Raw genomic sequence first — 24,778 nt, 5'->3', positions numbered from 1 at the left:
GTTGAGCCCTGCTGCCAGCATAGTAAGGAGGTGCGCAGTTAGAAAGCAGGTGGCATTACCAGACAGGCTTTGGGTGCAGGTGGAGGACCGAGAGGAGGTTGAGGAGGCAGAAGCAGTGGAGGAACTTCTAGATAAAGAGGATTGACGTACAACTCGCGGGGACGGCAAGACTTGGACAGCAGCCCCTTGTCCTGCTGTCACCATAGTTACCCAGTGCCCTGTCAGCGACATGTAACGCCCCTGTCCATGCCTACTCGTCCAAGTGTCTGTGGTGAAATGCACCCTGTCACACACAGAGTTTCTCAAAGAAGCGGTGATGTTGTGTGCGACATGCTGGTGGAGCGCAGGCACACCTTTCTTTGAGAAGTAGTGCCGACTTGGCATCTGGTACTGGGGCACTGCGACGGACATAAGGTCTCAAAAATCCACTGTGTCCTCCAGGCGGAAAGGCAGCATTTCTGTAGCCAACAGCTTGCAGATGGTGAAATTCAACCTCTTAGCTTTCTCATGGCTAGGAGGAAATGGTCTTTTACTTGTCCACATCTGAGGGACCGAGGGCTGGATGTTGTGCTTTGACGGGGTTGAGTAGGGTGTCCCTGGCAAACTGCCGGTCTGTGAGGAAGATGCAGGCGGACATGTTAGGTTGCCTTGATCCAAAGGTGATGCTCTCGATGTCAGAGAGCTCTCAACACCAGCAGGTGTTTCCACTTCCCAATGAACTGACGACCTGCCAATCACACTGGCTGTTGCAGGTAAAGAGGTGGCAGGTCTGCGTCCAAAAACATGTGTGACTGCTGTCCCCCCAGTCACAGAGGATGAAGAGGCCGCGGATGCACAAGATGGGGCAGACGGTGGTTGGCCCAGCCTGCTAGGCCGCATTGTAGCACAGTGAGCTTCCCACTGCAACTTATGCTTCATATCCATGTGACGGTACATGCATGAAGTACTCAAACTATGGATTTTTTGGCCTCTACTTAGCTTTTGGTGACAAATATTACAGATAACACGAGTTGGGTCATCCTTATCGATCTGAATAAATGCCCAGGCTATGCAAGGCTTAGAGCCCATGCGACCTGAAGAGCCACTACGACTTGTGGTCAGAGGCGGAGTTGTGGTTGAGGATGCAGTTGTTGACGTGCTTCCAGTACTCCGTCTCTGTCCAGGAAGGCGCAACCTAACCTCGTCGTCAATAGCATCTGTGACGCCCCACTGCGCTTGGTATCACAGATCCTAGAAGAGTGTATTGATGGAATCCTCCACAAGAGGCCCCCATAAACATTCACACATCTCCACCTTCCACCTCAGACCAGCAGAGGGAGCCCGTTAGGGATATAAATAGGGAAGGTGGAGCTAGGCAGTTCAGTTCCTCTGAAGAGTTCCTGCAGTAGAGAAGCCTAAGAGAGGTCAGTCTGCAGTGGAGCTCAGTCTAGTCTAGAGAACTCAGTTAATAGTTCAGCAGTGGAGCACGAGGCTCCTGCTAGCTAGATTCAGGGAGCCCAGATAGAGCTTAAGGTGTGCCAGCGTCATAAGATCGGTGAAGCGCGGCAAGCTGCCGTTAGTGTGTATAGCCTATTGAGGGCCCGAGTAGGCCGAAGGCGAGTGGCGAGTTAGTACATAAGGGGCAGAGGAGCTTAACCAGCTCACCCCGAAGCATTTACCGGACACCGGATCCGAGCTTACCGGGATCTCTATGACCCAGTAAGGCATAACCGGAATCCCTGGAGAACTACAAGTCCCAGGATCGCTAAGGTGCTGATACGTAACAGAGCCAGGAGACGCTTAGGCCCCGCATACTGGGAGCGTGAACTTCAAGAGAAGGCCCTACCACAAGGTCAGCCAGCGCAGGACAGAGACAAAGTTAGGCCTAGCTCCAGGCAGGTCAGAAACTTACTGCGCAGAGGCAAGAAACAGGAGGCCCTACACCCGCTCATTGGGGAGGATCCTGATATGCACCCTTCACCCTACAGTGCTCCAGGATGTGCCTGAATTTCCTCCAGTAAAAGGTGCTGAAGTGACTACAGTGTCCGTTTCCGTTCTTGCTCTGACCCAGCTGGGTCTCGCCTGTCCTGCATTCCCCCTGCATACGCTGCCCTGAGACCTAGCTCCACCTGTGGGGAGCTATACCATCGAGCTGCCTTATCACGGGCCTCAGTGGACTGCTGCAGCGCTGGTGCTTCTCACAAGATACCACAGGTGGTGTCACAAACTCTTATAAAATTAACAATTATCCACCGTTTTAAAGAGTGACCCCAGGGTACGGGCCAGGGAGCCGACCACCGCGACATCCCAAAGGCCAGGCAAAGGCCCGGGTGACCTCATCGACTGGCTAACTGTGGGTTGACAGTAAGTGGGATCTCCAACCTTGTCATCATCACCCTGTGTGTTGTCACACCCGTCGTCCTCAAAGCCAACCTCTTCCTGCCCTGACCGAAAAGTCAAGTTGTCGCTCCAATCAGGTATTTGAGTCTCATCATCGTCTTCATCATTGTCTCCACCAACAGGAGTTACAGTTTGGGAACGAGGGTCTACATTATGCTCAGAACCTTCTTCATCTGGTCCTGGATCCGACTTATAAAGATTCTGGGCATCAGTGCAGATCATTTCCTCGTCTGGATTAACAGAAGCTCTGGAGCAGACCTCCGTTTCCCAGGCTATAGTATGAGTAAACAGCTGTGCAGACTCAACCATCTGTGTTACCCCATACTCAGACGGGCAGCTGGAGACTTGGGAGCTGTGAGGAAGCAAGTGCGATTGGGGTGACACCTCTGAGGACTGGAGTATTTGTGATGTTGAAGTTGAGGTGGAGGAAAGCCCACTTGAAGGAGCACTTGATATCCGCTGAAGCACCTGCTGTTTTTGTGCCTCATCTGGAATTTGTAGCGATGGGCGTGTCCGTAACAAAGGGATCGTATCACATTGTCCACGAAAAGAAGTCGACATGTTAGTTTGGCTGGAAGATGGTCTTTCTTCTGCAGATGTTACCCCCCCCCCACCGCGGGGGGCTCGACCCACCAGCGGACAGGCACCAGTATTAGGAGAGGGGGGCTGGCCGTCAGGGTCCACCGCGGCTCTGGCACAAACCCGGCGACACGGAGGTGGCACGGGCAGGAACGGACTGGCCGTGTCGGCTTCTCACTTTTTGGATTTTAGAAGGGCATGACATGCCTATATCTGCGTCTCCCCCTCCTTTTACTCCTCCACCTCTTTTCTTTTCGCATGACTATATGTACTTGTCACTTTTCCATGTTATGTCTTCTGAGCAGTTGGTCAGCTTTTGGACACCTTTGAAGGTGTTTTCTATGTGTTTCTATGTGTTTTTGTTTGCCTGCCATTGGTTTTAACGGTGTTCGAAGGTGTTCGACGAACAGTTCGACGAACAGTTCGGCGAACACACGGGTGTTCGACGAACCGAACCGAACTCGAACACTACGGGGGTGGCTCAACACTAGAGATGAGCGTTGTTCTACTCGAACTGTTCGCCAATCTCAAATTCGAGCTGTTTTGGGCGGTGTTCGAGCCGTTCGGCGAACACGAACAATTTGAGAAAAATTCGGCTGTTCGAGGTTATGTTCGATAACTGTTCGTGCACCAAAATCATAACTGGATTTTTTCTCAGTAATGATGAAAATTAATGTTAATACGCAGTTTGAGTGTACAGCGGGGTGGGGGGAGGGGCAGGGGATGGATCTCTGCAGGAACAATGAAGATCTCCATTTTTTTTTCTCTTTCCCGCATTTGCAGTGGGGAGGTGCAATCTGTCAGCCTATCAGCAGCGCACACACGGAGCGAAGTGCTTTTTTTCACACAAGCAAGGGCATGTGTCATTGGCAGTGTATGTCACATGCCCTTGCCCTATAAGACCAAGCCATTTTCCCCGTCGCCACCATTTTCTCACTGCTGCAGCTGCGTGTTAGACGGCACCGCTGTTGCTGTGTGCGCTATACCTTGTTAATTTCAAGCCAATTTTCGCACAAATCTACAGATAGCTTGGGAGTAGGGAATAGTTGTGATTGCAGTCCTTTTAAGTACTAGGTTACAGCATTTCCTACGACTTTTATCAGGCAGGTCTGTGCTCTTAAATAGATAGATTGTGGGAGTAAAGACTAATTGTAATTGGAGTCCTTTTCAGGACTAGGTTACATCAGTTCCTATCAGTTTTTGCCAGGCAGGTCTGTGCCAGTGCTGTGCAAGTTTTTTTCACAGCATTTGGCTGAATCTAGCAAAGCTAATCCTTTTTGGCCTATTGCAGAGTGTGTTAGTCAGTGGAGTAGCCTATCTGTGTTGCAAGATATACCACCTGTGTATAGAATACCAATTTTTTTACTGCACCTAGTGAAGTAAAATCTTTTGGGCATAGCATCATTCTATTAGTCCATCTATACTGACCTCCATCAGGTTGCAAATTGAATATAATTTTTTTCTGCATCTAGCTCTGAAAAAATATTGGGCTTCTAGCTATGTGTGGGACTTGTTGTACTAGTCCATCTATACTGACCTCCATCAGGTTGCAAACTGCATATATTTTTTTCTTCATCTACCTCTGAAAAAATATTGGGCTTCTAGCTGTGTGTGGGACTTGTTCTATTAATCCATCTATACAGACCTCCATCAGGTTGCAAACTGAATATATTTTTTTCTGCATCTACCTCTGAAAAAATATTTGGCCTTCTAGCTGTGTGTGGGACTTGTTCTATTAGTCCATCTATACTGACCTCCATAAGGTTGCAAACTGAATATAATTTTTTTCTGCATCTACCTCTGAAAAAATATTTGGCCTTCTAGCTGTGTGTGGGACTTGTTCTATTAGTCCATCTATACTGACCTCCATCAGGTTGCAAACTGCATATATTTTTTTCTTCATCTACCTCCGAAAAAATATTGGGCTTCTAGCTGTGTGTGGGACTTGTTCTATTAATCCATCTATACAGACCTCCATCAGGTTGCAAACTGAATATATTTTTTTCTGCATCTACCTCTGAAAAAATATTTGGCCTTCTAGCTGTGTGTGGGACTTGTTCTATTAGTCCATCTATACTGACCTCCATAAGGTTGCAAACTGAATATAATTTTTTTCTGCATCTACCTCTGACAAAATATTTGGCCTTCTAGCTGTGTGTGGGACTTGTTCTATTAGTCCATCTATACTGACCTCCATAAGGTTGCAAACTGAATATAATTTTTTTCTGCATCTACCTCTGAAAAAATATTTGGCCTTCTAGCTGTGTGTGGGACTTGTTCTATTAGTCCATCTATACTGACCTCCATCAGGTTGCAAACTGCATATATTTTTTTCTTCATCTACCTCTGAAAAAATATTGGGCTTCTAGCTGTGTGTGGGACTTGTTCTATTAATCCATCTATACAGACCTCCATCAGGTTGCAAACTGAATATATTTTTTTCTGCATCTACCTCTGAAAAAATATTGGGCTTCTAGCTGTGTGTGGGACTTGTTCTATTAATCCATCTATACAGACCTCCATCAGGTTGCAAACTGAATATATTTTTTTCTGCATCTACCTCTGAAAAAATATTGGGCTTCTAGCTGTGTGTGGGACTTGTTGTATTAGTCCATCCATACTGACCTCCATAAGGTTGCAAACTGAATATAACTTTTTTCTGCATCTACCTCTGACAAAATATTTGGCCTTCTAGCTGTGTGTGGGACTTGTTCTATTAGTCCATCTATACTGACCTCCATAAGGTTGCAAACTGAATATAATTTTTTTCTGCATCTACCTCTGAAAAAATATTTGGCCTTCTAGCTGTGTGTGGGAATTGTTCTATTAGTCCATCTATACTGACCTCCATAAGGTTGCAAACTGAATATAATTTTTTTCTGCATCTACCTCTGAAAAAATATTTGGCCTTCTAGCTGTGTGTGGGACTTGTTCTATTAGTCCATCTATACTGACCTCCATAAGGTTGCAAACTGAATATAATTTTTTTCTGCATCTACCTCTGAAAAAATATTTGGCCTTCTAGCTGTGTGTGGGACTTGTTCTATTAGTCCATCTATACTGACCTCCATAAGGTTGCAAACTGAATATAATTTTTTTCTGCATCTACCTCTGAAAAAATATTTGGCCTTCTAGCTGTGTGTGGGACTTGTTCTATTAGTCCATCTATACAGACCTCCATCAGGTTGCAAATTGAATATAATTTTTTTCTGCATCTAACCCAGCCAATAGTTTTGGCCTAATACCACAGTTTGGCCACTCAGCTCTGCTCGGTTCCCATCCATTGTTTTTTTGTGCAAACAACTCCAGAGTTGTGAATTAGTTAACCACCAAAATGAGTGGAAAAAGGCCTGCTGCTGGTGGAAAGGGGAATAGGCGTGTTGGGAAGGGGAAAAAAGGTTGTGTCCGTGGGGTAGGTGTTAAAGCAACAGTAACATCTGCAGAAGAAAGACCATCTTCCAGCCAAACTAAAATGTCTACTTCTTTTAGCGGACAATGTGATAAGATCCCTTTCTTACGGCCACGCCAATCGCTACAAATTCCAGATGAGGCACAAAAACAGCAGGTGCTTCAACGGATATCAAGTGCTCCTTTAAGTGGGCTCTCCTCCACATCAACTTCAACATCACAAATACTCCAGTCCTCAAAGGTGTCACCCCAATCGCACTTGCTTCCTCACAGCTCCCAAATCTCCAGCTGCCCGTCTGAGTATGAGGTAGAACAGATGGTTGAGTCTGCAGAGCTGTTTACTCATACTATAGCCTGGGAATTAGAGGTCGACTCCAGCGCTTCTGTGAATCCAGACGAGGAAATGATCTGCACTGATGCCCAGAATCTTTATGAGTCGGATCCAGGACCAGACGCAGAAGGTTCTGACCATAATGTAGACCCTCATTCCCAAACTGTAACTCCTGTTGGTGGAGACAATGAGGAAGACGATGATAAGACTCAAATACCTGATTGGAGCGACAACTTTAGTTTTTTGTCAGGGCAGGAACAGGTTGGCTCTGAGGACGACGGGTGTGATAACGCACAGGGTGATGATGATGAGGTTGGAGATCCCACTTACTGTCAACCCACAGTCAGTCAAGAGATGAGGTCAGCAGAGGAGGTGGAGGAAGATGCTAGTGACGACGAGGTCAGGTTGCGCCTTCCTGGACAGAGACGTAGTACTGGAAGCACGTCAACAACTGCATCCTCAAACACAACTCTGCCTCTCACCACAAGTCGTGGTGGCTCTTCAGGTCGCATGGGTGCTAAGCCTTGCATAGCCTGGGCATTTTTTCAGATCGATAAAGATGACTCAACTCGTGTTATCTGTAACATTTGTCAGCAAAAGCTAAGTAGAGGCCAAAAAATACATAGTTTGAGTACATCATGCATGAACCGGCACATGGACATGAAGCATAAGTTGCAGTGGGAAGCTCAGTGTGCTACAATGCCGGGCCAACCACCGTCTGCCATATCTTGTGCATCCGCGGCCTCTTCATCCTCTGTGACTGGGGGGACAGCAGTCACACCTGTTTTGGGGCGCAGACCTGCCACCTCTTTACCCGCAACAGCCAGCGTGATTGGCAGGTCATCATTTTCTTTGGAGGTGGTAACACCAGCTGGTGTTGAGCGCTGTCCGACATCGATAGCACCACCTTTGGATCAAGGCAACCTAACATGTCCGCCTGCATCTTCATCACAGACCGGCAGTTTGCCGGGGACACCCTTATCAACCCCGTCTAAGCACAATAGCCAGCCCTCGGTCCCTCAGATGTGGACAAGTAAAAGACCATTTCCTCCTAGCCATGAGAAAGCTAAGAGGTTGAATTTCACCATCTGCAAGCTCTTGGCTACAGAAATGCTGCCTTTCCGCCTGGTGGACACAGAGGATTTTCGAGACCTTATGTCCGTCGCAGTGCCCCAGTACCAGATGCCCAGTCGGCACTACTTCTCAAAGAAAGGTGTGCCTGCGCTCCACCAGCATGTCGCACACAACATCACCGCTTCTTTGAGAAACTCTGTGTGTGACAGGGTGCATTTCACCACAGACACTTGGACGAGTAGGCATGGACAGGGGCGTTACATGTCGCTGACTGGGCACTGGGTAACTATGGTGACAGCATGACAAGGGGCTGCTGTCCAAGTCTTGCCGTCCCCACGAGTTGTGCGTCAATCCTCTTTATGTCAAAGTTCCTCCACTGCTTCTGCCTCCTCAACCTCCTCTCGGCCCTCCACCTGCACCCAAAGCCTGTCTGGTCATGCCACAAGCTTTCTAACTGCGCAGAAGGGATCCTGCACACCTCCTTACTATGCTGGCAGTAGGGCTCAACGTCATCAGGTGGTTTTTACATTGAAATGTCTGGGAAATGTGAGTCACACAGCTGAGGAGTTGTGGTCAGCTCTGGAGAACCAATTTCATGAATGGTTGTCTCCACTGGACCTGAAACCAGGGAAGGCTGTGTGCGACAATGCTGCAAACCTGGGTGCGGCCCTTCGCCGGGGCAATGTCACACACGTGCCTTGTATGGCTCACGTGTTGAACCTGGTTGTCCAGCAATTTTTAGCCCATTATCCCAGACTAGATGGCCTTCTGCAGAGGGCACGGTCGCTGTGTGCTCACTTCCGCCGTTCGCATCCCGCAGCTCAGCGACTTACATCTCTACAGAAGTCGTTGGGCCTGCCACTTCACCGGCTAAAATGCGATGTGCCTACCCGGTGGAATTCAACTCTGCACATGTTGCAGCGACTGTGGCAGCACCGACAAGCCCTGGTGCAATACGTTCTGACGTATAGCCTGGGCCAACGAGATTCAGAGGTGGGGCAAATCACGCTGGAGGAGTGGTCTCAGATCAGGGACCTATGCACCCTTCTGCACAGTTTTGAAATGGCGACGAAGATGTTTAGTGCTGACGATGCCATTATCAGCATGACTATTCCGGTGATTTACATGCTGGAGCACATGTTAAACAGAATTCGGAGTCAGGTGGTGGCACAAGAGGAGGTGGAGGAAGTAGAGGAGGAGGAGTTGTATGCGGAAGGGCTAACATCTGCAAGGTCCAGACGGTCGGCAGCACCAAGGCGGCAGGCATGTGAGGGTGGGGGAGATGGTTTTACCAGGGCGCATGGTAGCAGCCAAACTAGTGAGGAAGGTGCAGGAGCCCAGGAAGAAGTGGAGGACGAACTGATGGAAGACTCATCAGATGAGGGAGACCTTGATCACATTTCTGTTGTGCGAGGTTGGGGGGAGAGGACAGAGGAAGGAAGCATGATTGTTACCTCGCCACCAACACAACAGGGACTTGGTGCTCCTGGATGCGCAACACACATGAGTGCCTTCTTGCTGCACTACCTGCAACATGACCCTCGAATTGTGAGAATTAGAAATAATCCTGACTACTGGGTTGCCACACTGTTAGATCCCCGGTACAAAAGTAAATTTGCAGAAATTATTCCTTCCATAGAAAGGGATGCACGCATGCAGGAGTATCAGCAGAGACTGTTGCAGAATCTTACATGTGCTTTTCCACAAAATACCAGTGGTGCACGTAGTGAATCTCACAGTTCCAACTTGCCAACCGTGGGACCGTCAAGTGTTCAGCACTCAAACCGTAACAGAACCACAGTATCTGCTGGTAACATCAATTTTGCGGAATCATTTCACCACTTTTTTAGCCCATTCTTTGCAAGGCCACAGGAGACAAGAAGTCTGACACATAGTCAACGCCTAGAGACGATGGTACAGGAGTATCTCCAAGTAAACATTGAAGTCACGACTGTGTCACTGGACCCTTGCTCTTTTTGGGCTTCCAATCTGGATAAATGGCCGGAGCTAGCCACTTACGCCTTGGAGATCTTGTCATGCCCCGCAGCCAGCGTTCTGTCTGAACGTGTGTTCAGCGCTGCTGGTGGTGTGCTGACAGATAAGCGCACGCGGCTCTCCACTGATAATGTAGACAGACTCACGTTCATAAAGATGAACAAATCATGGATCCGAAACGACTTTTCTACCCCTGTGTCATCCTGGGGAGAGTAAAAGCTTGATGATTGGTTAAAATCACCCTACCAACCGTTTTAAGCTTTCAAATTACTAATCATGTTTATCTGTATCTTGGCTGGAAAATAATTTGGGCTTTGTAGCAGTGTGCAGCACTGATTCTATTAGGCCATCTATAATAAGCTCCACCAGATTTAAAATTACTAATCATGTTTATCTGTATCTTGACTGGAAAATAATTTGGGCTTTGTAGCAGTGTGCAGCACTGATCCTATTAGGCCATCTATACTAAAGCTTCACCAGATTTAAAATTAATAATAATTTTTAGCTGCATCTAGCCCGGAAAATAATTTTGGGGCTCCGAGATGCGCAAGACACATAAGTGCCTTCTTGCTGCACTACCTGCAGCATGACCCTCATATTGTCAGAATTCGAAGTAATCATGACTACTGGGTTGCCACACTCTTAGATCCCCCAAACTTTTCGATCAACCTTTTCATTTTAATAAAGACCAAAAAAATGGTCATTTTTGAAATTATAAGCATTAGCAGGTTGTTAGAAACTGAAATCAAACAGTTTTCAACTCAAAACTTTATTCTAGGTGATGTTACATTTTCACATAGGACCCCTTGTTCGAAAGGAGCTTCTGAACTCTCTCGTCCATTGAATTTGTCAGGTTTTGGATGGTTTCTGCTTCAATTGTTTTGCATGAGGACAGAATACCCTCCCAGAGCTGTTGCTTAGATGTGAACTGCCTCCCGCCATCATAGACACTCCTTTTAATGATGCTCCAAAGGTTCTGAATGGGGTAGAGGTCAGGGGAGCATGGGGGTCACACCATAAGTTTGTCCCCTTTTATGCCCATATCAGCCAGAGATGCAGATGTTTTATGTGCAGCATGAGATGGTGCATTATCATGCAGAAAAATGATCTTGCTGTGAAATACACGGTTCTTCTTCTTGAACCATGGCAGGAAGTGCTGTTTGAGAAAATCCACATACATTATGGAGTTCATCTTTAGCGCCTTCAGGGATCCTAAAGGGGCCGACAATCTCTCTCCCCATGATTCCAGCCCAAAACATTACTCCACCTCCTCCTTGTTGGCGCTGTAGCCGTGTTTGCGTGGGGTGTCCATCAACCAGCCATCCTCCACTCCATCCATCTGGACCATCGAGCGCTGCACGACACTCATCCGTGAACAAAACAGTTTTGAAATCAGTCTTCATGTAATGTTTGGCCCACTGGAGCCGTTTCTGCTTGTGTGAAGTGGATAGAGGAGGTCGACAGGATGGCGTATGCACAGCTGCAAACCTCTGAAGGACCCTGCATCTTGTTGTTCGGGGGACGTTGGAGGCACAAGCAGCTTCAAAAACTTGTCTGCTGCTATGACAAGGCTTTTTTGCCGCTGCTCTTTCAACCTGACGTAATTGCCTGTAGGAAAGAGTCCTCAATTTGCCCTTATCAGCACGCACACGTGTGTACTGTGAATCAGCTACATACTTCTTGATTGCCAAGACACTTCATCCTGATCATCGCACAATGTTGATTGTAGTCATGCCTTGACCTAAACACTCCACAATTTGTTGCTTCTCAGCAGCCGACACATCCTTTTTCTTTCCCATTTTGGCAGAAAATGTAGGCTGCTTAATAATGTGAGAGAGCCTTCTTAAGTAGTCTTGCCTTTCATTGGACACACCTGCCAAACTAATTAGCACAGGTGTCTGCAATTGCTTACAGTGATATAAAGAGCCCTGACACACATCACCATCAATGAGTTTAACTGACAAACAAACAAATTCTTCCCTTATCACTCCTAAACACTTTTTGCATAATAATTTGGAACGCAGTGTACATGTGCTTTTCCACAAAACACCAGTGGTTCACGTAGTGAATCTTACAGTTCTAACTTGCCAACCGTGGTCTGTATGGAGTTGTTCAATAAAGGGCCCAAAATTAAGATAACATAGATAGGAGAGGTCTCTATGAATAGGAATTCCTAAGTATTTGATACCCTGTGAGGGCCAGGCAAAGGGAAAGTTGGACTGGATGGAATCCTATATGGATTTGGGGAGGGAGACATCGAGGGCCTCAGACTTCGCTGCATTGATTTTAAAATTTGACCATGTAACAAAGTGATCTATTTCAGCCATAACAGCATGGATGGATATATGTGATTGAGTGATATATACTAGGACATCATCAGCAAATAGAGAGCACTTGTACTCGGTGCCTCCCACCTCAATCCACCTAATATTGGGGTTATGGCAAATTGATGAGAGCAGGTGCTCCGTCACTAGGATGTATAAGAGAGGGGACAGAGGACATCCCTGCCTTGTCCCATTGGTGATTGTGAAAGGTGATGAAAATGTTCTGACGCACCCCCTGGGCCTTGGGACACCCGGAGCCGGACCCTTTTTGGTGGATGCTGGTGGTTGTAGTCTTCGTGGCGGCGACCCGGTTCCGTGGCTCAGGGTGGTCAAACCAGTGGCGGAACTATTTATGTGGTTTTGATGTTTAAATGTCCGACTACGCCACCCGTGGATTGCGGTCAGAGTGAACCGCCGCTACAGGGCAGACCGCTGAGGCTGGTGTTGTGGGTGCAGCAGAGCATAGCATAACTCCCCACGGGAGGAGTATAGCCTCAGGGCAGTGAATGCGGAGGATGGGGGTGATGGTGCAGGGCAGCAGCAGTAACGACACGGAGTCAGTGATGCAGTTCAGGGCCTTTACTCACAGTTCTTATTATCCAGACCACGTCTGCAGGTAACGGCTGCCCACGTCGTACTGTGCTCACCAGGTGAGGGGCTCAGACAACTCCCAGATAACTTTGGAGCGCTTCACAGGACCCCCTTTGTGTGTCCTTTGTCTGGCCTTTCTTACCAACACTTCTGTCCGGCTGCCTCGGGCCTCCTCTTGGTAAACTTGGCGCCAGTTTCCCTGACCCTATGTGGTGCCTTCCTAGCGGGTGTAGCGAGGGGCTGCGCCACATAAAATGTCAGAGCCTCCGGTTTCTAGCTGAGGGTCGTTTCCTGCCTCCACTAGTTCGGGGACCGGTCTCCCCCTTTGGCCTGACCCCTCCACGCAGGTGGATTCGGGCGTGCGGTGGCGACTCGCCCGTCCGCACCCCTGGGATCCCTTCATTCCTCGTTCCTGGAGCCTTCTCCGCTCCTCTTCCTTCCTTCTCCCTCTTGCAGGCCTGGGCCTCTGTTACTAGGCCCGCCTCCGGAGCAGAGCTCATGCAGAGCCCCTGCTCCCTGCCACTTCTGCTCAGACTTCTCTGCACTGAACTAAGATGGTGCCCACCTTTTATACTCCCTTCTCAATGCACCCAGGAACTGCTTCCTCCCTGCTCCTGCACTACAGGGTTCCCCTTCCTCAGTGTTCCCTCCCCCCACTCCAGCCAGGGACAGGGACTGTCGTGCCCATCTCAGGGGCATATTGGTCGCCCTGCCCCACGGCAATGTGGTGTAATGCATGCAGGTGTCGGGTCCTGATCCACACTCCATCCTTACCTGAGAGTGAGATATCACACCTCTGGGTGAGGTGCAATACGTCTGTAGCAACCGAGCCCTCAGGGTGCTACAGTTCCATTTATCTTCAGCCTAGGTGACGTATTGTGATACAGGGCCGTGATTTTGGCTATAAAAGGGTCCCCTAGACCCCTACCCCAAGCTTTTTAAGAGAATCATATATGGCGTGCCAGGAGACTCTATGGAATGCTTTCTCAGCATCCAACGAGAGTATCTACTTACAAATTTTTAACTGCATCTAGCCCAGGAAATACTTTGTGCCTAGTAGCAGTGTCTGCTAGTCAGCGGATTATCCCGGCTGTTAAGCAAGCTACACCACCTGTAGTTTGGACACTTAATTTTTTCAAAGGAAATGCTTCGGGACCACGGGATACTCAGTGAAGAGCATCAGGAGGCACCCCAAGGCATAGGGGCTGGGACTGGCAGTAGGATGCCTTGCGGTGGACAGCCGAGCTCGATCCTTATAAAAGCTTTTTAACTGCAGCAGCTTTAGTGGACGCTACTGGAGCTGGAATTACGCGGCTGCTGGCATGAGACTTGCCCTCCAATAGATCCTTGTAAATGGATTTAAAGTGTATTCATTCAAATTAGAGAGACAATTTAAATTAAAAAACTTAGAGCTGCCTCCACCACAGGGGGGCTCGCTCGACCCACCAGCGGACAGGCACCAGTATTGGGAGAGGGGGGCTGGCCGTCAGGGTTCACCGCGGCTCTGGCACAAACCCGGCGACACGGAGGTGGCACGGGCAGGAGCGGACTGAACGTGTCGGCTTCTCACTTTTTGGATTTTAGAAGGGCATGACATGCCTATATCTGTGTCTCCCCCACCTTTTACTCCTCCACCTCTTTTCTTTTCTCATGACTATATGTACTTGTCACTTTTCCATGTGTTAGTTGTGTCTTCTGAGCAGTTTGTCAGCTTTTGGACACCTTTGAAGGTGTTTTCTATGTGTTTCTATGTGTTTTTGTTTGCCTGCCATTGGTTTTAACGGTGTTCGAAGGTGTTCGACGAACAGTTCGACGAACAGTTCGGCGAACACACGGGTGTTCGACGAACCGAACTCGAACACTACGGGGGTGGCTCAACACTACTCAACACTAGTAATAATGGTTTTGAACTTTCTCCATTTGTATACAATCTGTTTGGTGGTGAATTGGTGGAGTCAAAACTCTCTAGAGATGTTTTTTGTAACATTTTCTTGCCTGTTGAGTTACAACTTTTCTTCTGAGATCTTCAGAAAACTCCTTTGTTCGTGCCATGATACATTTCCACCAACATGTGGTGAAGACCAGAATTGGATAGATCCCTGCTCTTTAAATATAATAGGCCACCAATTCAAACTTGACTATCTTCCCATTTATAGAAAACATTGCACTCTAGTTTCAATTTCAAATTATCTGGTAATCCTAAAGTTTCACATATTTTTGGCACACACAGACATGTGATATTCATTAATTTACATCAATAAAAGTTACAAAGTCTAATATTTTTGACTCATTGTTTGATTTGGTTCTCTTTATCAACTTTTAGGACCTGTGTGACGTAGTTTTAGCTCAAATTTAAGCAGAAATCTAGAAAACTTTCAAGGGTTCACAAACTTTCAAGCACCACTGTACATATGTGCTGCTTTTTGTACAGTCTTTATAAAAACTCAAACTCTTCTCATAATTTGTATTTACTGTTGTAAGCTGAAATGCCTTGTACCACGTATGACACAACAAACCTTTGGGTGCGTTGAATTATAGACAGAATCTGTAATATGGTAGGTTAATATTAATTTATAAATTATTTATATCAATAGAAGCAAGCGAACAAAATACAAAATAATTGTTGTAACTTACCCACTACAGTAGATGTATGTTAATTGTATTAACTTCTGAAGTAGTATATAACTTATAAATGCAATCATCTGCAATGATGAGTAGAAACTAGAGTGGATCAATGCTAAAAGATAACCTGTGTCTTGCTTAAGCATGTTGAAGTAATTTACTAACACAAGCATAAACTGCTGGCTTCCTGTCACACTAATGAAACCAATCTCTAAAGATTTCACTAATTACTGCCGGAAAAAATATAGGCTTAAAGAGACAAGCATTTAATTTGTAAGACGAGAGTATGAACCATATGTTTACTCGATAAATACAACAGAAACATTGCTATGGTCCAGAGAGTAATAGAGGTTAATGAGTGGAAACCATTTTATTATGTAAAAAATGTTTCTTATGACTATACCTTAACTTAACTATACTTATATAATGTCAAGTTTTTGTGTAATATTCACAGATTTGTCGATGAAAAGGCCAAATTTAACATTTACACATTTTAAAAGTAATTATCCAGATTAAACGTTCATTTTAATTATTTTAGTAGTAAAAATGTAAATATTTTTCTTCATCACCCAAAGGTATAATTGAGGGTAGGGGGTAGTTTGTAAAATGGAGACACTATGCTCTTTATAGCCCTTTTATTTAGGGCTAAAGCAACATTTTAGAAAAAGAATTGTAATTTCTTATTTTTTTCTTCCATTTTGCATTAATTTCTTTGAAGAACCTAATGGATTAACAAGCTTTCTGAATGTGGTTTTGAATACTTTGTGGGGTGCAGTTTTATGACATATAAGCCCTTTTGACCTAAGAGTCCCTTAAAGTCACTTTAAAAGGTCCTTAAAAAGACAAGTTTTGTAAATTATTGAAAAAATTGCTGCTAAGCTTTTAATCCTTCTAACATCCAAACAAAAAAATCTTTTAAAAAATGATGCTCATGTAAAGTAGATATGTAGATTTAGTTTGTTATGACCAACTGTTGTAAGGACATAAAAATTCAAAGTTAAAAAATTGAAAATTTTTCCACATTTTTGTAAAATAAGCGCAAATCACATCAACCTAAATTGATGACTAGCAAGATCTCCAGATCACTGAGATATTTAAAAATATTCCAGAGTTAATACCCATAAACCAATACTCAAATTTGAAAAGTTTGACCTTCAGCGGTAAGGGATTTAAAGTAGTATTGTGTAAAATTTGGAGAAATTACTTTTTTAATTTCGCTATTTAAAAGGTTCTTGTTTGATTTGGTTTATTGCAAACAACAAAAGGTTGGTAAATGTATAAATTCTATGCCCAAAAGTATATACAGACTATCGTAAAAAAAAACAAAACAGTACATTTCCTAAATATATTTTTTGTTTGAAATTAAGATTCAGATTTTATGCATGCAGGTTTAGGACTGACCTGTTCTTTGGGATCCAACACATAAGGTTATTTTGATTGACACAAGAGAATAGATGCGTAGCTGGAGGTGCTCAATCTTAGGTATCCTGACTGGGATGGAGCCACCTCTGAAAAGCAAAAAGAAATCATTAAGTGTATTTATGCATTCTTTGGGCTTACAAGGAGCCAGATCTAAATTGACAAATATATGCCACTTATTAGTGAAGGATGTGAAAACTCTGTTGGAATTCAGTGCGTGCTTGATTTAAAAAAATAGCGCTAAAAGAGGAGCAGAGTGGCTCGTCATCCAAGAGTAAAAAATACTGTGCTTTTTACAATAAAATAAAGTTTGTGCTGGCTATATGTGAGTTTAGACAGTGAATAATAAATCAGAATTAAAGGGAACCTGTCACCAGAAATAACACTATTAACCTGCCGATATGCGGTTAATCTGCAGGTTAACAGCGTTATTATGCTGCCCGGCACCTGCAATCAGCCGGAAGAAAATGAACTTTATTCTCCCCGCCAGCATTCGGTTTCAGTCACGGAGGAGGGGGAGCCACGGGTTCAATCATCGCTCTGAGAATACAGAGCGGCTACTGTAACTGCGCCTCCATCCCTGACTCTGACTTACAGCCACCACTCTGTGTTCTCAGAGCGATGACTGAACCCACGTCATCCCCATGAATGAAACCAAATGCTGGCAGGGAGAATACAGTTCTTTTTCTCCCCACTGCATTTGGTGGTGTGCAGGCTCTGGGTAGCATAATAAAGGTGTTAACCTGCAGATTAACCTCACATTGGAAGGTTAATAGTGTTATTTTTGGTGACAGGCTCCCTTTGAAATCTGATATCTAACAGAGGGAATAAGCTTATTCTTGTTGCACTGCTGGAAAGGACATTTCTGGTAACATACCGTATTTTTCAGACCATAAGACGCACTTTTTTCCCCCAAACATGGGAGGAAAATGGAGGGTGCATCTTATGGTCCAAATGTAGCTTACCGGGGAGTTGTGGTGGTGGTGGAGCGGGATAACAGGAAGCAGAGTCCCTCAGGAACCCGGCAGCGGCAGAACCACTGCGATGCTGCGGGCCCGGTATCGGCGGTCAGGCAGAGATTCCCTGGCAGCCATTTTCCTGATGGCATGAGCCGCATGCGCAGACTGGGATCTCGACCCAGCTGAGATCTCAACTGCGCAAGCTCCACCTCCAGCCGTGGGCCTCAGGAAAATGGCAGGCGAGATCCCAGTCTGCGCATGCGCTGGCTTGGGCTGCCATTTTCCTGTAGACCATGGCTTCAGGAAGATGGCCGCAGGAAAAGAGCCGGAATCACTGCTTCTGCTGCCACCGGGTTCCTGAGGGAGGGACCCTGCTTCCTGCAATCCTGCTCCAGCACTGCAACCGCCCCATTGCTGGGGCACCCCCTTCTCCCTCTCAGGACCCGCAGCATTGCTCCACTAATGCCACCGCCGGATTCCTGAGGGACCATGCCTCCTGTGACCCCCGCTCCACCGCCGCCACCCCTCAGGTAAGATACCCATTTGGACTATAAGACGGATCCCCATCTTATAAAAATATTTTTTTATATTTTCCACCCCAAAATAAGGGGTACGTCTTATGGTCTGGTGCGTCTTATAGTCCGAAAAATATGGTAGTTGTTTCTTTTACAGTAATTATAAAGTACATGTCAACAGTTTTCAAAACTAGCAGCATATTAAGTGCTTCTCCTATGAAGACACATACAACTTCATTTTGAGGAATGTTTTTGCCAGCTGCGCCTCAAATTACAAGCTTTTTATTCTTCACCCTATGGGGTTTGACCCTCTTTTACAGCTATAACAGTTTTTTGTCATCCTTGGAAGGATTTTAGCAAGATTTTGGATTGTGTCTTTTATACTTTGGACATACAGTTATAAGAAAAAGTTTGGGCACCCCTATTAATCTTAAGCTTAATGTTTTATAAAAATTGGTGTATTTGCAACAGCTATTTCAGTTTGATATATGTAATAACTGTTGGACACAGTAATGTTTCTGCCTTGAAATGAGGTTTATTGTACTAACAGAAAATGTGCAATCTGCATTCAAACAAAATTTGACAGGTGCATAAGTATGGGCACCTCACCAGAAAAGTGACATTAATATTTAGTAGATCCTCCTTTTGCAAAAATAACAGCCTCTAGTCGCTTCCTGTAGCTTTTAATGATTTCCTGGATCCTGGATGAAGGTATTTTTGACCATTCCTCTTTACAAAACAATTCCAGTTCAGTTAAGTTTGATGGTCGCCGAGCATGGACAGCCCTCTTCAAATGATCCCACAGATGTTCAATGATATTCAGGTCTGGGGACTGGGATGGCCATTCCAGAACATTGTAATTGTTCCTCTGCATGAATGCCTGAGTAGATTTGGAGCGGTGTTTTGGATCATTGTCTTGCTGAAAGATCCATCCCCTGCGTAACTTCAACTTTGTCACTGATTCTTGAACATTATTGTCAAGAATCTGCTGATACTGAGTGGAATCCATGCGTCCCTCAACTTTAACAAGATTCCCGTTGCCGGCATTGGCCACACAGCCCCAAAGCATGATGGAACCTCCACCAAATTTTACTGTGGGTAGCAAGTGTTTTTCTTGGAATGCTGTGTTTTTTTGCCGCCATGCATAACGCCTTTTTGTATGACCAAACAACTCAATCTTCGTTTCATCAGTCCACAGGACCTTCTTCCCAAAAGAAATTGGCTTCTCCAAATGTGCTTTTGCATACCTCAGCCGATTCTGTTTGTGGCGTGCTTGCAGAAACGGCTTCTTTTGCATCACTCTCCCATACAGCTTCTCCTTGTGCAAAGTGCGTTGTATAGTTGCCCGATGCACAGTGACACCATCTGCAGCAAGTTGATGCTGCAGCGCTCTGGAGGTGGTCTGAGGATTGTCCTTGACTGATGTCACCATTCTTCTTCTCTGCCTTTCTGATGTTTTTCTTGGCCTGCCACTTCTGGCCTTAACAAGAACTGTCCCTGTGTTCTTCCATTTCCTTACTATGTTCCTCACAGTGGAAACTGACAGGTTAAATCTCTGAGACAGCTTTTTGTATCCTTCCCCTGAACAACTATGTTGAATATTCTTTGTTTTCAGGTCATTTGACAGTTGTTTTGAGGAGCCCATGATGCCACTCTTCAGAGGAGATTCAAACAGGAGAACAACTTGCAAGTGGCCACTTTAAGTAGCTTTTCTCATGATTGCATACACCTGGCTATGAAGTTCAAAGCTCAATGAGGTTACAAAACCAAAAAAAGTGCTTTAGTAAGTCAGTAAAAAGTAGGTAGGAGTATTTAAAACAAGAAAATGATAAGGGTGCCCATACTTATGCACCTGTCAAATTTTGTTTGAATGCAGATTGCACATTTTCTGTTAGTACAATAAACCTCATTTCAAGGCAGAAACATTACTGTGTCCAACAGTTATTACATATATCAAACTGAAATAGCTGTTGCAAAAACACCAATTTTTATAAAACATTAAGCTTAAGATTAATAGGGGTGCCCAAACTTTTTCATATAACTGTATTAAATTTTCAGGTCGGACAACAATGTTGGAGATGAGGGTACCCCCCAACCGTGCCTTTATGGACCTTTTGCACTGGGCAAATCCATGGAGTACAAAAAGGCCCTTCCTCAAACCCAAAAAGCTGGCTATTAAAATTGTTACTCTCTTATATGCTAAACCATTAAGATTTCCATTCACTAGAATTAAGGGGCCAAAGCTGAGCCCTGCTCAGCAACCCCATCGTATTATTCATACTCCACCAAACTTTACAGATGGCAAAATGCAGTCAGGTAGCATTCTATCATTCTCCAAACTCAAACTCATTCATCAGATGCCATATAGAAAAGTGTGATTCATCACTGAGCTTTTGCATATTTCTGGGGTTTTGGTTTATTAGAAATGCTTAGAAATATTTGAGGGTTTTAAATTTGGAAACTACGGTATGTCATGATTGTCATGTATGATGAAATTATTTTTGCAGAACACAAGATATTTCACCAAGAAACTCAAAAAATAGTGAAAGCCAAGAGGAGACTCAAGCAGAAAGTGATATCCATCAGGGTTCAAATTTACAGGCAGAAGAGCAAGTAGGTGCATCAAGTGCAGGCCTAAGTAAACCATCTAGCTGGATCCAACAGCACTGAGTGGGCCTCACAGATTCCAGATCTGCAGCCCATACAATCAGCAACTCATACCCATGCATCACCAAGAGGAGGAAGCCAGCGAGAAAATGAGGAGGAGGTGGCTGAGGAGGTACTATTGATTATAAGGGACCATATATACGTCTCAGTGGTGCAGTTACATGATCTGCCACATGACAGACAATGGCCTTGTGTTCCCATGGAACTTTGCCTCACCTCAGTGGATCATGGATTCAACAGACATTATAGTTGCCATTTGTAACTCTACTCAAGGTCCCTTAACACTCTTATGGGGGTACATTCTCTCCTTTTACCCTTGGGAAAATGAAAAAAATTGAGGCTAAAGCAACATTTTTTTTCATTTTACTCTTCCACTTTACATTCATTCCTGTCAAGCACCTGGAGGACTACCAAACTTTCTGAATATGGTTTTGAATACTTCAAGGGGTACAGTTTTTAAAATGTGGTCTTGTTTGCAGGTTTTATGACATATAAAACCCTCAATATCACTTAAAAAGTTAAATGGTCCCTAAAAGTACAGGGTTTGTAAATTTCATTGAAAAAAAAATTCTGCTAAGCTTTTAATCCATTCTAACACCGTGACAAAAAAAAATATCTTTTAAAAAGTTATGCTGATTTACAGTAAAGTAGAAAGATGGATTTTGTGTAGTATGACTATCTGTTTTAATAAAGCATAAAAATTTAAAGTTCAAAAACTGCAAATTTTTCACATTTTTGTGAAATAAAGACAAATCATATCAACGTATATATATGGCTAACATAAAGTACAATGTGTCAAGAAAATACAGTCTTCGGATCATTGAGATATGTAGAAGCATTCCAAAGTTATTACCACATAAACTGACACGTCAGATTTGAAAAATTTGGCCTTGTCAGGAAGGCAAAAATGGGCTTCAGCAGTAAGAAATTTAAAGTGGAATTGTGTTGAATTTCTAGATATTAATTTTTAATCAACTATTTAAATTGATCTTGTTTGATTTTAATTATTGCAAAAAGCAGAAGGTTGGTAAAGTTTGCTAATAAACCTAATTTGCAAAGAGAGTGTAATAATTGAATAATTTTGATTGCACCTGTATCTCTGCTCTGGCTATATATACATGTATGTTTCAGGTGGTTCCTGATATATTTACATATACATTTTTGTTGTAGGGATTCACGCCCTCAGGTAGGCATTAGGCAGCGTTCACACAGGCAATGTGGTTTGGTCGAAACAGGTGCAGCTTTATTACTTTCATAAAATCAAAAGCAAACCCAAACCAAAAACAGCCTCTTCTGGGCACAAGAGTACCACAGCAAATAAATACCGTATTTTGCGTATTATAAGATGCAGTTTTTTCCCACCAAATTTGGGAGGAAAAAGGGGGTGCGTCTTATAATGTGAACTTACAGCTTTACCTGGCGGGGCTACGTCGGATCGGCGGCTGCTGCGGTAGCGGGACGATGCTGCAGGCCCCAGTTGTGACATGCTGCAGGCCCCGGCCGTGGCGGTGACATAATGCGGGCCCGTCCTGCAGAAGCCGTAGGTTAGTGGTGTAAAAGTCCCCTGTTCCGTGCATAGCGCTGTGTTTCGGTTAAATGGCCTCAGGAGCATGCGCAGATTGTACGGGACAGGGGACTTTTACACCGCTTCATGTCACCGCCACCACCGGGGACCTGCAGAATGTAACCGCCGGGGCCTGCAGCATGTCACCGCCGGCTTCTGGAGGACGGGGCCGCAGCATCTCACTGCCACCACCGGGTCCCGCAGCACCGCCCGACTCTTGTCTCTGCTGCCAATCTCAGGTATGTGTGACCCCAACTCCACCACCGCTCCCCCCCAGGATTATAAGATGCACCATTTTATTAAAAAAAAACATTTTTTCCTATTTTGTACCCCAAAATTTGGGGTGCCTCTTATAATCCGATGTGTCTTATAATCCGCAAAATTCGGTAGTTCATTTAGCAGGGCACATATGTCAGTGCGAGCTCACCCAAACAGATTACAGTCCTTTCTCCCAGAGCAAACATCATACACAGAAGAAGCTTGATGCCACCATACTCGGTGTCACCTTCAGCCTGAGCTCCAGCAGCTTCCAGCGTCAAATAGAAGTATTCAACTCAAAGAAAAGTTTACACTGAACAGGTTGCACCTTCCACATGATTCTTTGCAGCTCCCAAAATCAGACTGCTCAGCCTTCCTAGCTGACCCATTTAGAGACCTAGGCATGTCTATCTCAGCTACAACTCACACCTGACTCTGCTTCATCCAGCAGAATGACACTTAGTGAACACAGGCCCTGGTTCTAGTAAAAAGCTAGGCAGGTGCGCCTAATCAAATCCTTCAAATCTAGGACTTTACCCTGTCCTACTTGGCTCTGCTACAGTATACAGTGGGGAAAAAAAGTATTTAGTCAGCCACCAATTGTGCAAGTTCTCCCACTTAAAAAGATGAGAGAGGCCTGTAATTGACATCATAGGTAGACGTCAAGTATGACAGACAAAATGAGAAAACAAATCCTGAAAATCACATTGTCTGATTTGCAGAGAAATTTTTTTCAAATTTTGGTGGAATTTGTAATTTGGTCAATTACAAACAGACAAGATTTCTGGCTCTCACAGACCTGTAACTTCTTCTTTAAGAGGCTCATCTGTCCTCCACTCATTATCTGTAATATTGGCACCTGTTTGAACTTGTTATCAGTATAAAAGACACCTGTCCGCAACCTCAAACAGTCACACTCCAAACTCCACTATGGTGAAGACCAAAGAGCTGTCGAAGGACACCAGAAACAAAATTGTATCCCTGCACCAGGCTGGGAAGACTGAATCTGCAATAAGCAAGAAGCTTGGTGTGAAGAAATCAACTGTGGGAGCAATAATTAGAAAATGGAAGACATACAAGACCACTAATAATCTCCCTCGATCTGGGGCTCCACACAAGTTCTCACACCATAGGGTCAAAATGATCTCAAGAACGGTGATAAAAAATCCCAGAACCACACGGGGGCACCTAGTGAATGACCTGCAGAGAGCTGGGACCAACGTTACACAGGCTACCATCAGTAACACACTACGCCGCCAGGGACTCAGATCCTGCAGTGCCAGACGTGTCCCCCTGCTTAAGCCTTTACATGTCCGGGCCTGTCTGAAGTTTGCTAGAGAGCATTTGGATGATTCAGAAGCGTATTGGGAGAATATCATATGGTCAGATGAAACCAAAGTAGAACTGTTTGGTAGAAACACAACTCGGTGTGTTTGGAGGAGAACGAATGCTGAGTTGCATCCAAAGAACACCATACCAACTGTGAAGCATGGGGGTGGCAACATCATGCTTTGGGGCTGCTTCTCTGCCAATTGACCAGGACGACTGATCCGTGTATATGAAAGAATGAATGGGGCCATGTATCTTGAGATTTTGAGTGCAAACCTCCTGCCATCAACAAGGGCATTGAAGATGAAACGTGGCTGGGTCTTTCAGCATGACCATGATCTCAAGCACACTGCCAGGGCAACGAAGGAGTGGCTTTGTAAGAAGCATTTCAAGGTCCTGGAGTGGCCTAGCCAGTCTCCAGATCTAAACCCTATAGAAAACCTTTGGAGGGAGTTGAAAGTCCGTGTTGCCCAGCAACAGCCCCAAAACATCACTGTTCTAGAGGAGATCTGCATGGAGGTATGGGCCAACATACCAGCAACAGTGTGTGCCAACCTTGTGAAGACTTACAGAAAACATTTGACCTCTGTCATTGCCAATAAAGGATGTGTAACAAAGTATTGACATGAACTTTTGTAATTGACCAAAAACTTATTTTCCACCGAAATTTGAAAAAAAATTCTTTCCAAATCAGACAATGTGATTTTCAGGATTTGTTTTCTCATTTTGTATCTTATAGTTGAGGTCTACCTATGATGTCAATT

General features: G+C 45.0%; 1 long non-coding RNA gene across 1 annotated transcript in view; it reads left to right on the top strand.

Moving 5' to 3' along the window:
* Positions 1-24,778, top strand: part of LOC141171063 (uncharacterized) — a 67,524-nt gene that overhangs the window by 33,892 nt on the left and 8,854 nt on the right. The window contains exon 2 of the long non-coding RNA XR_012252321.1: positions 20,704-20,975. This is a non-coding gene — a long non-coding RNA (uncharacterized lncRNA). The remainder of the gene's footprint in view (positions 1-20,703; positions 20,976-24,778) is intronic.

Source organism: Phyllobates terribilis, unplaced genomic scaffold (assembly GCF_046119375.1).
Source record: "Phyllobates terribilis strain yellow unplaced genomic scaffold, ASM4611937v1 Scaffold_1__5_contigs__length_1240528914, whole genome shotgun sequence".
NCBI lineage: Eukaryota > Metazoa > Chordata > Amphibia > Anura > Dendrobatidae > Phyllobates > Phyllobates terribilis.
Note: the sequence above shows the minus strand (reverse complement) of the source record. Positions and strands in the feature narration are given on the sequence as shown.